This window comes from Protopterus annectens, chromosome 1.part2 (assembly GCF_019279795.1).
Source record: "Protopterus annectens isolate FY-2018-M chromosome 1.part2, PAN1.0, whole genome shotgun sequence".
Taxonomy (NCBI): Eukaryota; Metazoa; Chordata; order Ceratodontiformes; family Protopteridae; genus Protopterus; species Protopterus annectens.
This window is the reverse complement of record NC_056727.1, coordinates 573453286-573468896: the sequence shown is the minus strand read 5'-3', so window position 1 is coordinate 573468896 and position 15611 is coordinate 573453286. Positions and strand designations below refer to the sequence as shown.

General features: G+C 37.3%; 1 protein-coding gene across 1 annotated transcript in view; it reads left to right on the top strand.

Moving 5' to 3' along the window:
* LOC122790289 (cytohesin-1) overlaps positions 1 to 15611 on the top strand; it is a 1634771-nt gene that overhangs the window by 21130 nt on the left and 1598030 nt on the right. The window lies entirely within an intron of this gene.

Here is a 15611-nt window from a genome sequence, read left to right as displayed (position 1 = left end):
ATTTGTACATATATGTTCCTTTATTTTATACTACTAGGCTTGCAGAGATTTTCCAGCAGTAAACCTGTGGTGTTAATACCAGTATCTAGCTGACCAAGAAATAGAGCAACTCACTTTACATCAGCATGTACATAGCCAGGGACTTAATAGTAATGACTTCTGTCCAACAGCAACACTGTGCAGTGTTTTTAAACCATTGACTGAAAGCTGAGAGTAAGCCACAGAATTATCTCACTCCCATTTTCGGGTATCTACTACTTCTGGTGATGTAAGCTTATTGTGTGAAGATTTTATTGGTCCCGTATGTATACATGTAGCTTCAGCTCTGTCAGAAGGGTGCCTGTTACATAGAATTGTTTAATATTTGTGCATGTACATAGTTAGAACAGTTCTCTACTTATTTACTGCACAATGCTCTTACCTTTTTTAATTTATGGTGAGAGTTAAGCTAGTCTGGTTAGTTCCACAGGGGATCTATGTTTACCAATCGAATGGCACATTCATCGTACACAGACTGGTGAAACTTCCTTTAATCAAAAGGCCATTTGATCGTAAAGATTTTCCTCAAATGATCATAGTTGGCCAACATAAAGGAAGTGGAACGGAGTACTTATCAGTAATGTAGGTATGAGGAAATCTGCCCTTTCCCCACTGTAGTGCGATCTCGGAGTTGGTATATATAATTATCGGGGGATTTGGTGGACTGTGCCCCAACAAGAGGATTTGGTGAACAACAGACACTTCTTATGTGTGTGTGTGTGTGGGGGGGGCTGCACCCCCCACACCCCCTGCTAATTATATATACCAACACCGAGATCACAGTACAGCAGGAAAAGGCCAGGTTTTCTTATACCTACGTATCTCATGCAAATCATCTATAACAAACCCAGCCGAGAGAAATGTAGATACACACTCCTAGGAGTTGTGGGTGTGTCATCTGTCTTTATCAGTAAAAGGCATCTGAATAAAAAACAAAATCTTGAAAAGTAGTAAAGTACCTCACGAAGCTAGTATGAAGGGTGGTTTTAGCTGGTGATTTGTAACTAATAGTCTTTCATTTTAATACAGGAAAATGTCATGCAGCTCCAAAGTTCAACACTTCACTTATGCTGCTGGTTGTTCCACATGTAACACTTTGATTGTGTCCTACAAATTAAATGAAATTTATTTATTTATTTGACGTTTGTTGACCGAGATAGTCTGACTGAGCTAGTGCCCTTTACTTATTAACAAATTAAATAATATAACAAATACATAGGCCACAAGTGAGAATGAACAGTGTAGCACATTCCTAAGTTACTTAATTTATCAATATTTTAGTTTATATACAGATATACTAAAATGTGTTTGGCCTCACTACTTACAAGATATAGTCGTAAGTACCACAACTCACAGATAGTAGGTGTAGTGTCATTTTAGGTTGTGCGGATACTACTCAGTAATATACTATGTATTCATGGGAATATTCACACAAGAAGAAAAAAGAATACTAAAATGCCTTGCATAGGCACAGTTTTGCTTATCTCAGTTTTCAGCCCTTTTTAAAGTATTGACTACGTAGAGCCAGATATGAGATGGGGACATAATTGACGGGCTGTAATGAATGTGTCAGTTCCCCTTAGATTAAATGAGCACCTGAATTTTAAAAGTGCCTGTAAGTTAAGGAGTTTAAAGCACTGGCATTGGCTTGGCTTCTTACACCTTGAGCATGTTTACTTTCCAAATTTGTGATTTTACTTTTGAGCTTAGATTGGCTGTTTTCCTGCACCATGTACATATTTAATGGGTCTTGCAATGAGTTTAATTTAACTGAAGAAGTCTTTTGATTAAGGTGCTTGTCTGTCTGTTTCAGTACATTGGACCTCCTGGAGAGACAAGTATGTATCCCAGACACTACCACTTGTCTGGAACAGGCTCCCCATCCATGTGAAGCAGAGTTTCTCCCTAACGCAGTTCAAATGTAACTTGGGCAATTGGATGGGGAACAGGAAATTCATCCCTGGTTTGGCACCTATGTCTCTAAAGGACACAGCCTTTAAATGACTCATTTCCCAGGCCCCTCCTTGTCGTTGTTTAACCTCCCAAGCGCCTGTTTATCGAGGGTATCAGAATTTTTTTAGAAATGTGGGATGCATGGCTAGGCTTAAAAAGGCCCTAATGACTGTTGGCCTAGTACACACTGTAACACCCCTGCACCTGGACCAGTAATCAAGGAGCCTCAATCCTAACCACTGACAACAGTAAGGAACATATACCATGGCAGGATGACAAGTGCACACACAGTAAAGTACAATTTCCCTTAAGAGCACACAGAGATCACAGTTAGTCTGGGGCTGGTTTCTCCCTCTTTCTCCAGATCCCTAATAAGACTCCCCACTGACACAGCTGTAGAGTTGAGTCCTTAGCCAGGGTTCCAAGCCACGTCCTCCCAACACTCTTTCTATCCAGCCAGTGCTTTGTGTCCCTGCCCAAGTAGCTGACACACAGACAGACACAAACACACACAAACACACACACACACACACACACACACACACACACACACACACACACACACACACACACACACTTTGAGAGTTGATTTATACACAAACACACACCTGGGAAAGGCCGGCACAGGTTTACTAGTTATGCCCTTTTCTGCCCAGACCATAAGGTAGTTATCACTGCCACCAGAACCCATTATCTGCTACTTTAAGGCCATTCCCAAAGGGTGACCATTCCTACTCTGTAATGTTAGTATTATCCAAATGGTAAGTGTGACCAAGAGCAAAGCTGTTTAGGAGTGGTGGCCTGTACAGTGTCACCAAATTCATATGCAAGTTCTCTAAGAGCTTAAATATCTCTAAACAAACCAGCCACAAAGATGGGTTTAAATGTATTTAATAATAAATAATAAATGAACAAGACAATACTCAATCAACACAGTAACTACAGAGCTCAGAATCACAGGAAATATTTTAAAACAACATTGCAGGATAGTCTCAAATGAATACAAAAAACATTTAAACTAATCTTTACCATATTGCTGTCTGTCTCTAAAAAAAAATACTATGCCTAAATCTTATTTACAGACAACACACAGGGAGAAGTGCTGAGTGGGTGTTTCTAGGTCCAAGACAAGATACAAAATGCACACAGTCTCTCTTTTTTAATTTCTCCAAATCTTTTGGAATTCTAATACCATGACAGGAATGGACCCCACTTCTAAGTCAAAGTATGATTAAAGTTCATGAAATTAGTATTGTTTCAATCTTTGATGTTAGCCAAAAGTGCTCTTTGCAGTACCTGCAATGTGCCCAGTAAGGACTCCTGCAATTCATATGGGGTTACGATTGTAAATTCTGTTTTTTAAGACCCGTTGCTCCAACTACTGTTGGAACTGTCTGGGTATCTTTCTTCCACACTGCTCTCATTTCTGCCTGCAGATCCTGATATTTTATGACTTTGTGTCTCTGTGTACACAAGACATTGTAGTCACTGGGTGTAGCGATTTCAATGATCAATGCTACTTTTGTCTCCTTTTCTTGAACCACTGTATCCAGTCTTCTAGCATCTGTCTTTTGAACTGTTGGTAATGGGTGATCCCATGTAATGTAAACTTCATCATTTTCTATGGTGCTATGTGGCTCATGTTTCCAGTGTTTTTCAGCCACTTCAGTACCATAATGTTTGCACAATCCCCAGTGCAACAGTCTTGCCACATTATTTTGCCTTTCAGTATACAGTCCTTCTGCCATTAGTATGTCACAACCAGCAATGAGGTATGCGACTGTTTCCAATTCAGTTTTACAAAACCTACATTTGTCTGTTTCTCCCATGTTTTCAATGGACTTTGTAAACCAGTGTGTACATAGCCCACTATCTTGGGCTGCCAATATTAACCTTTCATCTTTCGGTTTGAATTTGCCTCTCCTTAACCATTTCTGTGTTCATTCCTGATTAACATGAGGTTCTTGCAACTATATTTATGCATTTTCCACATTTCTTGCCTTCTCATCTGGTCCTTCACCTTATATCCTTTCTTTTGTTTTTTTGGCACATTCAGTTGCTGCCTAATTTTTATCTACTTCTGGTTTGATTTTCACTCCTGCTTAATGCTGATATGCTTCCGCTAAATTAAGAAGAGAAGTCATCTTAGATTTATTCTTCTCCTGTTTGAAAACTTTCACTACATATGGGTCTTGTGAGCTCAGCAGATGTGTGGAGTCCCACGATTGCAGATTTATACATGTAATTACTTTCAAGGAGGCCCATCCCTCCTTCGGAACGGGGAATATATAATATTGGTATACATTGATTTTTATAAATCATTTGGTGAGCATGAAGCATCCTTATTTTCCTGTCTAATCTATCCAACACCTTTTGGGGCCAGTCAATCACTCCAAAACTGTAAGTTAGGACAGGAAGAGGAAATTGGTTTATAGCTTGGATTTTGTTCTTAGATGTCAGCGCTGTTTTCAGAATTAATTTAAGTCTTCTAAAGTATTCCTTACTAAGTTTTATTTGTTCGTGTTTTATTGTTGATCTTTCATCAGTTCCCAAATATTTATACACTCCCTCTTGCTCAAGTTCTTTTATATCACATTATTGTCCAAACTGATATTTTCCTGGTGCTGCAGTTTTCCTGCTTTAAAGGTTGCTTTTGCACACTTATCAAGACCAAATTATGTTCTTATATCATCTGAAAAAAGTTTTGACAACCTGCAGCTGTGCTTTCAGTTCCTCATCTGATGAGCTGTACATTTTAAAATCTTTGACAAAGAGAAGATGAGAAGTGTTTATACTTTGTTGTTTTTAGGAGCCAGATTGCAGTCATGGCCTAAGTTTTAAGTAAACAGATTAATGAGTTGACAGCAAGACAAAATAGCAATGGTGACAGAGAGTCACCCTGGGATATCCCCCTTTGAATTTTTATCCCTGGGTTAATAATCTGTCCTTTATCATGGCTTAATTGCAAAGTGGTATGCCACTGTTTCATGGTCACTGTAATGTGTCGATCAGTGTAGGGTGTATCTCATACATTTTAAACACTCTTTTATCCCTGAATGTGGGATACTATCAAATGCTTTTTTATAGTCAATCCATGTCATACTTAAATTCTTCCCCTTTTTACAGTTCTCCAGTATGACTTTAACAACAAGTGATCCTTTGTTCCATATGACTTTTCTTTTCTTCCCCTTTTGTTCTATTGTCATAATTCAGTTTTCTTCTAAATGACTATAAACTCTGTCGGCATCAATTCCCGTGTATAGTTTATACATCGTTGGAAGGCAAGTTATTGGTCTATAATTTTTAGGGTAACTTGCAGGTTCACTCTTAAGGAGCATTCTTACCATTACTCATGGCTAAATCCTCATGCAAAGATGTTAATACTTTTAACCAAAAGTTAGGTACTGCATCTGGGCTTGGGGTTTTCCAATTAGAGGCTTTTCTTAACTTTGTTTCAATCTCTCTGGCCGTTACTTCATCCCATTTCATATCCTGCACCTTTAAACTTCTTATTCTTTCTTTTACTTCTGCTATCCATTTCGCATCTTTGTTACATTCCACAGGATCTTCATAAATACTTCTCCAAAATGTATCTACTTCCTTTTTTTGGTGGTCTTTCAATTCCTTTTACCTTATTTCCCAATTCACTAAAACTTTTTTGGGTTATCAATGAATTGCTTATTTTTGTACTTTTCCTTTATATTTATGTGTATCTTCTACGTTTTTCTACTTGTGTTGGCATTTTTAGTTTATTTGCGATAGTGTATGATAGATCCTGGTCTTTTCTAATACTGTGCATTGCTATAATCACATCTATCTTTCTTGGTATTTTTGTTGAGCTGTTCCCTCTTCTATAGCCTTCTAAGAGTGACACTTCTTGTCTTAACTGCTTTATATTTTTCTCTATTCGATACTTCCATGATGGTATTCGATTTTTCCCCTTCCTTTCCCTCACTACCATGTTCTTGTGGTAGAACTTTATTAGTTATTAATTTAGCACAGCAATATATCCTGTTTACTTCTGTTATAGCACATGGAGTTCTATGGGCAGTTAAAACAAATGAATACAGTAATTATATCAGACTTCTGACTTTTTGGGTTTTATTGACCTTCTGCTGTGTATTTCTCTCATTGATCTTAATATATCTATCCATGTCTATTAAATCCAACAACTCTTCTGTTAGCTCATTTTCTTCTAAACTGAGGGCACATCCATTGTTTTCCATTTCCTGTGCACATTCTATAGAAAGTTCTATATAGCATCTTCCTCTGGCACCTTCTCTTCAATTTCATCCTGTGTCTTCTGTTGTCTGTCATATGGGAACTCACTGGCCTATCACTCCTCAACATTGACTGCATCAGACTTTCCACAGTTTCCTGTTCCTTTCCTTGCTGTCTAGCTTCAAGTGAATGTTTATACTGATTTCCTGTGGAAGGCTCCAAAGTATCTTGATATGGCACCTGACCAGTTGCTTCTTGTTTTACTGGTTTCCCCTTAATTTGGATATTTATTGCTCTATCCTGTTGTGGTGCTTACTGCATTTGGTTTTCTACACTGAATCATTCACTTTGCAGGTACTCTATAACCTTGCTTTCTATTTCTTTAACTTCTCCATTACTAGTCTCCTTTTCTACTTTTCCTCTTTGTCTTCTTATTTTTTTGTATTATAAAGTTTTCCATTGCATTTCTCTTCAAATATGTTTGTTGCTGCTCGTTTTGTATTGTTAGTTTTGCTTTCTCCTTTGCATAAATATTACACCATATTAAATCCCTTTTTCTTTCCCATGTCTATATTTCCTCTTCAGATGTTTCCTGATCTTCCATTTTCTCCTCACTTTGTGGACTCACTCCATCATGCTGTAATGTATCCTGTATTAGACCTTCTACACCAAATCCTTCACTTCGCAGGCTCTCCATAACTTCAACTTCTGTTTTTTTAACTTCTACTTTACTAATCTTCTTTTCTGCGTTCCATCTTTGTGATATTATTTTTTTATTGTAAAATTGTCCATATTCGGATGCCTTTGCCTGTATTTCTCTTCGAATATCTTTGGGGCTGCCTTCTTTATGTTGATTCATTTGGCTTTCTCTGTTGCATAAATATTGCACCATATCAAATCTCTCTTTCTTTCCCATGTCCATAGTTCTTTTTATATTGTTCAAGTATCTCTAAGTTTGGTTGTTTATATTTTCACATTTCCTCAAATGCTTCTTTTTCCAAACAGATCAACGAACATTTCTTGGTGTATATACTGTTTTTCACAAATCTGTTATATTAATGAACACAAATTTTAATATGAAGCTTCTTACAGCTTTTCTTGCTGAAGTATTTTTCTTTCCTTTAATTTCTCTCATAATCGTTTTGTATATCTTGTGTCTGGAAATTCTGGGTTTTTTGCATAATAGTAACAATGCATAATTTCTTTCTTATCCTCAGTAGTCCACTCTGTCGTCTTTATGGCTCTTCCTTGGCTTATCAGTTTTTGTGGACTGCTGCTTCCTTCTACAACAGGGGGGGCATCCTCCCCCTGGGCCTAGTCTGGCCCCACTATAGGATTGTTTCCATATTTTGAGGATTCTGCAGTGTCATTTTTTTCCAGTCCTGGCACCAGTGCACCTACCAGGATTGGGCACTTTTTTATCCTGGGTCTTGTGCACCTAGCTGTGTCTTTTATTTTTTGACCTACTTCTGTCCATGATATATGCTATATAAATACAGTCTATATATAGTGTCGCCTTGGTGAGATTTTGTGAAAACAGGATATACCTCATGAATCTACTCACCAAGACTTGATGAATTCAGTTTCAGCACTACTCCTCTCCTTTCCTTGCTGACTTTTCACCTCTCCATTCAGGCCCCTTTCTCTCTCTTTCTTTCCCTCTCTCTGAGATAGTTCTTAAATTACTGTCAAACATTACTGCTGGGTCAGCTTGGATGACATCACTCTTTGTCACCTGCCTTCATTTCCCAGACTAGCAAAAACTAGTACCTCTGTGTTAAAAATACATATCTCTCAGGTGTTTGCTGAGAACTGGAAGTCATAAAACAATTAAACACTTTTACATTTTACACCTAATAATTACTTCTCTCCATGACGATAAAAAAACCTCTAGCTCTAGGCATTGTATTTGTCTCACTGAAACTGAGAGATAACATAATCCTAAAACAGTTTCAACTTATTTTCTTGAAGTTTTGTAAGTTAACGCTGTATGTTCCAGCTTCTGCTATTAAAACACACATTTGCACAGGTATATAGTTTTATATACATTTCTGTTTTTTTTTCAGTAGGGTACACTGTGGACACATCCCTGAAGCTCAGTACTGTACAAATCTTTCTGCACCAGTAGTTTAATATGCACATAACATATAGTTCTCTTACATTTGTAAGACAGGCATATGAATCATATTAATATTCACAAATGACAGATTTATTTACAAAATTCCAGATAGCTGGCTTGGCAGTGTCACACATACCTATGAACCTCATCATCATCATCTTCTTTCGACTGTTCCCATTAGGAGTCGCCACAGTGGATCATCTGTTTCCATTTCTTCCTGTCCTCTGCATTTTGCTCTGTCACACCAACAACCTGCATGTCCTCTCTCACCACATCCATAAACCTTATCTTAGGCTTTCCTCTTTTCCTGTTACCTGGTAGCTTCATCCTTAGCATCTTTTTCCAAATATACTCAGCATCCCTCCTCAGCACATGTCCCAACCAACGTAATCTTGCCTCTCTGGCTTTATCTCCAAACCTTCCAACCTGGGCTGACCCTCTAATATACTTATTCCTGATCCTGTCCACCCTCATCACACCCAGTGCACATCTTAACATCTTTAACGCTGCCACATCCAGCTATAACTCCTGCCTTTTTGTCAATGCCACTGTCTCCAACCCATATAACATAGCTGGACTCACTACCCTCTTGTAGACCTTTCCTTTCACTCTTACTGGTACTAGTCTGTCACAAATCACTCCTGACACTCTTTCCCACCTACTCCATCCTGCCTGTACTCTCTTCTTCACCTCTCTTCCACACTCACCATTACTCGGAACTATTGATCCCAAGTATTTAAACTCATCCACCTTCGCCACCTCTACCTGTTGCATCCTCACCATTCCTCTATCCTCCCCTCTCCTTCACATACATATATTCTGTCTTAGTCCTGCTGACTTTCATTCCTCTTCTCTCTGGAGCAATTCTCCATCTCTCCAGGGTCTCCTCCACCTGTTCCCTACTCTCACTACAGATCACAATGTCATCTGCAAACATCATAGTCCATGGGGACTCCTGTCTGATCTCTTCTGTCAACCTGTCCATCACCATTGCAAATAAGAAAGGGCTCAGAGCTGATCCTTGATGTAATCCCACCTCCACCTTAAACGCATCCGTCAATCCCACCGCAGACCTCACCGCTGTCACACTACCCTCGTACATATCCTGTACCACTCTTACAGACTTCTCTGACACTCCCGACTTCCTCATACAATACCATAACTCCTCTCTAGGCACCCTGTCATATGTTTTCTCTAAGTTTACAAAAACACAATGCAACTCCTTCTGACCTTCTCTGTACTTCTCCATCAACACACTCAGAGCAAACATCAAATCTGTAGTGCTCTTTCCCGGCATGAAACCATACTGCTGATCACTAATCATCGCGTCCCTTCTTAACCTAGCTTCCACTACTCTTTCCCATAACTTCATGCTGTGACTGATCAGTTTAATCCCTCTGTAATTACTACAGCTCTGCACATCACCCTTATTCTTAAAAATCAGTACCAAAACACTTTTTCTCCATTCCTCAGGCATCCTCTCACTTTCAAAGATTTCATTAAACAATCTGGTTAAAAACTCCACTGCCATTTCACCTAAACACCTCCATGCTTCCACAGGTATGTCATCTGGACCAACAGTCTTTCCATTCTTCATCCTCTTCATAGCTATCCTTACTTCCTCCTTGCTAATCCATTGTACTTCATGATTCACTATCCCCACATCATCCAGTCTTCTCTCCCTCTCCCTCTCATTCTCTTCATTCATCAACCCCTCAAAGTACTCTCTCCATCTGCTCAACACACTCTTCTCACTTGTATGTTTCTCTCATTATCCTTTATTACTTTTACCTGCTGCACATCTTTGAACCTATGTATCTAAAAAGAGCATTGGTGTTATTCCTGGAAAGAGGAGTTTTCTTCTTTTCACTTTATTCTTAATATTTTGTACTATAGTTCATTTCATTAGCATATTTGTATATATAAAGCTTAACATTTTTATAATTTTGTCTGGTTGGTAGAATTTTGCTGCACTGAAGATGTGTGCCTGTGAGTTGTGGATATGTGTGAATAAATAAATGGGCATGCATTTTTTTTTTTAGCTTTGCTGGGAGTGAGCTCCACATTATAGAACAGCAGTGTGGGCAAAACTTTTTTTTTTTTTTTGTAGCAACAGTGTAACTGAATAATTACTTAGCAGTCCACTATCAGAAGCTGCCCTCTATTTCAAGTCACAGGATTTGGCATGCAAGAAATAAGTAAACTCGATGAGTCTATTAGAAATTATATAGTATTTGCCGTTCTTTACATGACTGGTTGCTTAAAATGTGAAGGTGAAATATTTTGTATTCTGCAAGCATATGTTAGTAAATCTCACTGTGGGGGTGGCAGAGTCTACTGCCTGGGGTTTTCTTGAAATGGCAAAATATATTTAGTGTCTTTTAAGAGTTGTGGAAGGAGCTTTGGTTAGCCTGTTAGGGCTGCAGCCTTTCAGTTTTGGTGTGAAAGATTAGTTCAAGCTGAAGTTGTTGGGGATTTATATGCTTTTTAAGCAAGAAATGTACAGATAATGAATGACTGGGGCCTGTTGGAGTGATACAAAAAGATCACTTGAGCATTTTCCGGTGGAAGACCAATTTAAATGAGAGGGATAAGATTTCTAAATATGTGATGAGACAGACATGGCTCTGGTTTAATGTGCAGTAATAAGGAATAAAGGGGAGAGAGATAATATGTCACATTTCTATAGAGATTAAGTTAGAAGAGAATCAGTCTGCAAAGAAGTTACTAGATGAGGAATGTTGGCATATAACTGAGGTATGAAATAGGCTACAGGTGGTAAGAGTTTGTAAGACTGGAATTAGGTAACTAGTATCTGTTATAGAATACATATCTCTGGGGAATTTGTTAGACTCTATAAGAATTATAAATAGCTGGTAGGGAGATATTGGGGTAATCTGTTACATAGCAAGAATTGCAAAAAATAAGACAGTAGGGTTGACAGCAGCTCAAAGCATGTCTGCAAAGTATGCCATTCATTTTCCTCATTGTTGAAGCAGCTGGTGGTGTTAATGAGGGTTTTTAAGCACTAGTGTTAAAGTAGTCATTAATTAATAAATAGGTAAAGGACTGTTTTATAAATGTTTGAAACAAGAGCAGGTCTTAAAACAGTCAGGTGGGTTATCTAGATGAATTTACACTTGCTGATGGATATATTTTAGAGGACAGGAAGACCAGGACTTAGACTGGATTTGTAGGATTATAAGATATTCACAGCACTTACAACATTGTGTTTTTTCCAGGTAGCTTTACATCTTTTTTTTTCTGTATTAAGTCACCGTTATTGAATTATCACTTAAGACATGGGTAAACATACATTCATATAAAAGAAAGAAAAACGTATTAACATATTCCCAGTTGCAAACATTATACATCAAGTATATTCTTTTGTATATTATCATCAGTTCAACATTACACAAATTAAGCAGCTCCTGCCTACCCTTAAACCTCACTCCGTCTCCAAAATATTATCTTGAGTGTTTCGTTCCCACAATTTCCATTTTTTTCCTTATGATTTGCTTCTACCCTTCTCTAAAGATCCCAATTCCAGTTATTTTATCTCTGTTACAATATACTTCAAATACAGTTGCTTTAGACTTTGATTTCCATTTTCTAATATTTGCTTTTTTTGGCAGCCACCAGAATTAAACTTAACAAAGCCTTACTATGTCTTGGCAATTCAGAGCTTGTATTTCAGCTTAAAAAAATTCTTTAGTCAGTTACACTCATTTGTTTACCCAGTATTTCTGACAGAGTACTCTGAAGGGAATGTTTAAAGTCTGCCAACTCATTACACTCCCAAAACACATGTTCACAGTTACCTCTTTCTTCCCTATCACACCTCCAACATTTGCCATCTACCTGAGGAAAAATTCTTTGGAGTCTGTTTCAGGTATAAAATTACTTATGCAAACACTTCCAAGCAAAAATCCCATATCTTCTAGACTTTTCATATTTGGAAGCCACACATATCTCCTTCTGTTGTTTCGTTGTGAGTTGCTTATCTTCCCACTTTTTTATATAATCTCCTTTGATTGATTCCTATAGTTAAGATGCAATATTTTATATGCCCTACTAATTATCCATTTTTAACAGCAGCTTCAGTTCTAGATTCAATTAAAAACTCTACCAGAGCTGGTCTTTCACGAATCATTCCCCTATCCCTTTCTCTTTGCCTATACTCTGATATCAGTCCCTTATAAGGAAGGCAGGCTCTAGCCTACAGTCCAAATGTCTTTTTGGCTTCTCCTCATTCTGTTATTTTTCTTTCTAGTATTTGCTCCCAATACTTTAGGTCTTTTGCCAGTTTTCTCCAGGAAATACCAGCCCCCTCTTGCCTAATTTCTGTGCAAAATCTCCTTTTTCCATTCTAATGTTGGCTTATTATAATACTTTGTGCTAATTTATGAATGTAATATTCTGTGTGGCTGTTATTCTCCTTAAGGATCTACATCCAAAATCCCACTCTCTCCTTATTTCTTGATTTTTCCTCCTGCTTCATCTTCATCCCATTCCACTTTGAATTATAGCTTTCAGTTTGTATTACATATGTGAGCCTTAACTGTAGCTCTAAAATATCCATTCAAATCCGGTAATCCTAAACCACCTTGTCCTGTCGTAAGAATCAACTTTTCCATTTGATCCTTGCCCTTTTCCCCTATCAGATAAAATTCTTCAACTCTTTATTAATTAGCATCCACAACTTCTTTTCTGGTTGAAAAACATATGCCTAAACTGTATATAAAACTAAAAAGGGCTGAAAACATTTTCACTGCATGTATCATTATCCATAAACAAGAGGTTCCAGTTTCTCATTTTTTGTATTATCTTTTGTTTCATATCTTCCCACATATCCATAGCTGCCATACTCGTAAATACTTCATTTTATCATGTCCCCGTAAATATAGGTTTTGCTGGACCAATTCATGTGTGGGTACATAGTTTAAAGCTATAGTCTTTGTTTGATCTTTAATTTTATACCCCAAAAAGATTTGAAACTGTCTCAAGATGTTCCACAATGCTGAGATGTCCTTTTCTTTTTTAATCAGGTACAAAATAAAGTCATCTTGTTTCCATAATTTAAATTCCATTTTATTATCCATTTTATGTTCCCCAATCATTGACTATTAAATGTTTTATCAGTTTAAGCATGATCTATAATATCCTGAATTTCATTAAATAACTTTGGCTGCTTCTTTCTTTGGGGAGTCATATAACTCAGTTTGAATAACATATCACAGTGAACATGTTACTCAACTTTTCAAGCTAATGGTTCAATAGTGCAAGCTGTACTGCTGTACTGTAAAATTTGTTTGATCATATGCACATACTGTGTATATTATAAAAAATCATACACAAATAATGTGCATATTGGGAAAACTGGTAAATGTAAACATAAAATAGCTGCATTTCCTGCTGACAGAATTCTAACAGAATCAGGCTGTGCTCTAATAGCACCCATTTGTTGACCAAGTAGGTTCACCGAACAGACAGTCACTTTTCAAAGTCAACTTGAGAGGAATGTCTGATTACGTCAGTTGCTCAAGATGAGAAATGAGGGAATAAAACCCTGTAGCAGAGGAATTGCAATTCACAACCTCAAGCCTGTATACCATCATCCAGATACATTGCTGATACCCTTATCTTTAAAATAAGAAAGTAATTAAATCTGTTTTAATAAATGAATCAGTCCCTAAGTCAGTACTGCTGTCAGTAAAAGTGTCATACACTTTCTAAGTAACCATCCTACTGATATACAGGTACACTGTCAGATGCATCACATTGTATTCTGCAAGTAGTCCTACTGTAAGGATTTTTTCCTATGTTTTTCTGCTTTGCATATAGCAGACATTGCTTCACTGAATCCACACTAAACTGTACAGCTTACATTAATGCATTCTAAGACAAAAAGCATTAATTTATTAGCCATTAACTCCAGGGAAACTCCCTGTAAGAACTTTAGTCATTGCAGATGAAAATAACATATGCTGACTCTTTTTACATCTGGAAGTTCGACCAAACCAGAGATGGTACCAAAGATTTTGGTGTTATCTACTGCCATTATGCAAATGTTCATGAAATGTCCAGCTGTGTCTAGCCTCCTCATCTTCAGTAGATTCTTTGAAGATGCTATGGATCTTTTAGCTAGTTGTAGAAAATATGTGACAAAAATATGACTTGAAATACAGCACAAATTGAAAAATATTGGTGGCTCAGATTTTTTTATGAGTAAGACTCTGGCTTCAGAAAACTTAATGTTGAGGTGGATGATGAAGATATTAATTAGAAGGATTTTACAGAAACTTCACAATTTTCAGCAAATTAAGACAGACATTTTAAAACTCTACTTTTAAGGTTTCCTGATCAGAATGCATTCTCAGTACTTTGCATGCTGTCAGTTCATTTCCACTGCCTCCACAAGCATTTATTTTATTATTATATTTATATTTGTTTACCGGGATTGTGCACTAATCAATATTGACCAATTTCAGGTGAAATACAAAACATTTCCCAAACAAAAAATATGGAAATGTAAGCAATAAAAGAGAAATTCAGACTAATTACATAGAAAAAAACTGTGTATATACATGCTAATGAACAAGCACAGTACAGTATACAATCAGACAGTGTGTAATGTATAATAATATATCATTAGTTTCAAAAGTGGATCAACCTTCAGTGAATCTTGAAAGAGGAGAGAAGACTTGGAAAGGAGATAGGTTGGATGATATATCCTGTGTTGAAACAAGAGCATTTGGCTTGGAGGAAGAAATGTTTTCTGAGTTACATTCTGAATTTGGAATTGATTTCCTAATGTTGGTGGGGAAAACTTGCCAAAAAGTAAGTGCCTGAGAGGCGAAAGTATGTGTAGTGCTGTGGAATTTGGTTCTAGGTGTAATGAGAGTTGGTGTGGCTTGTGAGTAATGCATCAGGTTTTATGAGGAGATTTATTTTTGTCTTGAAGTCTAGCTGCAAGGGGAGTAAATGTGTGGAATTAGAAGAATTTGTAGAGTTGAGATCCTAAAAGTAGGTTAGATTTTTGTTTTATGCTTAGCCATTTTTTTTCTAGGACGATACAATTATGTTTACAGAGAGGTGAGTTTGTAATGAATTGTCAGATGCTGTTAGAAATGCTCCTGATAGTGGCAGTGTTTTTCTTGGAGGCAAAGGAAAAACATGGAGGGGGGGGGGGCGCATATTCAATTTGAGAAATGAGAACTCTTTTGCTAATTGCTGCTCTGGCAGGTTGGGATAAAAAGGTGAGATCTTTTGACCCAGA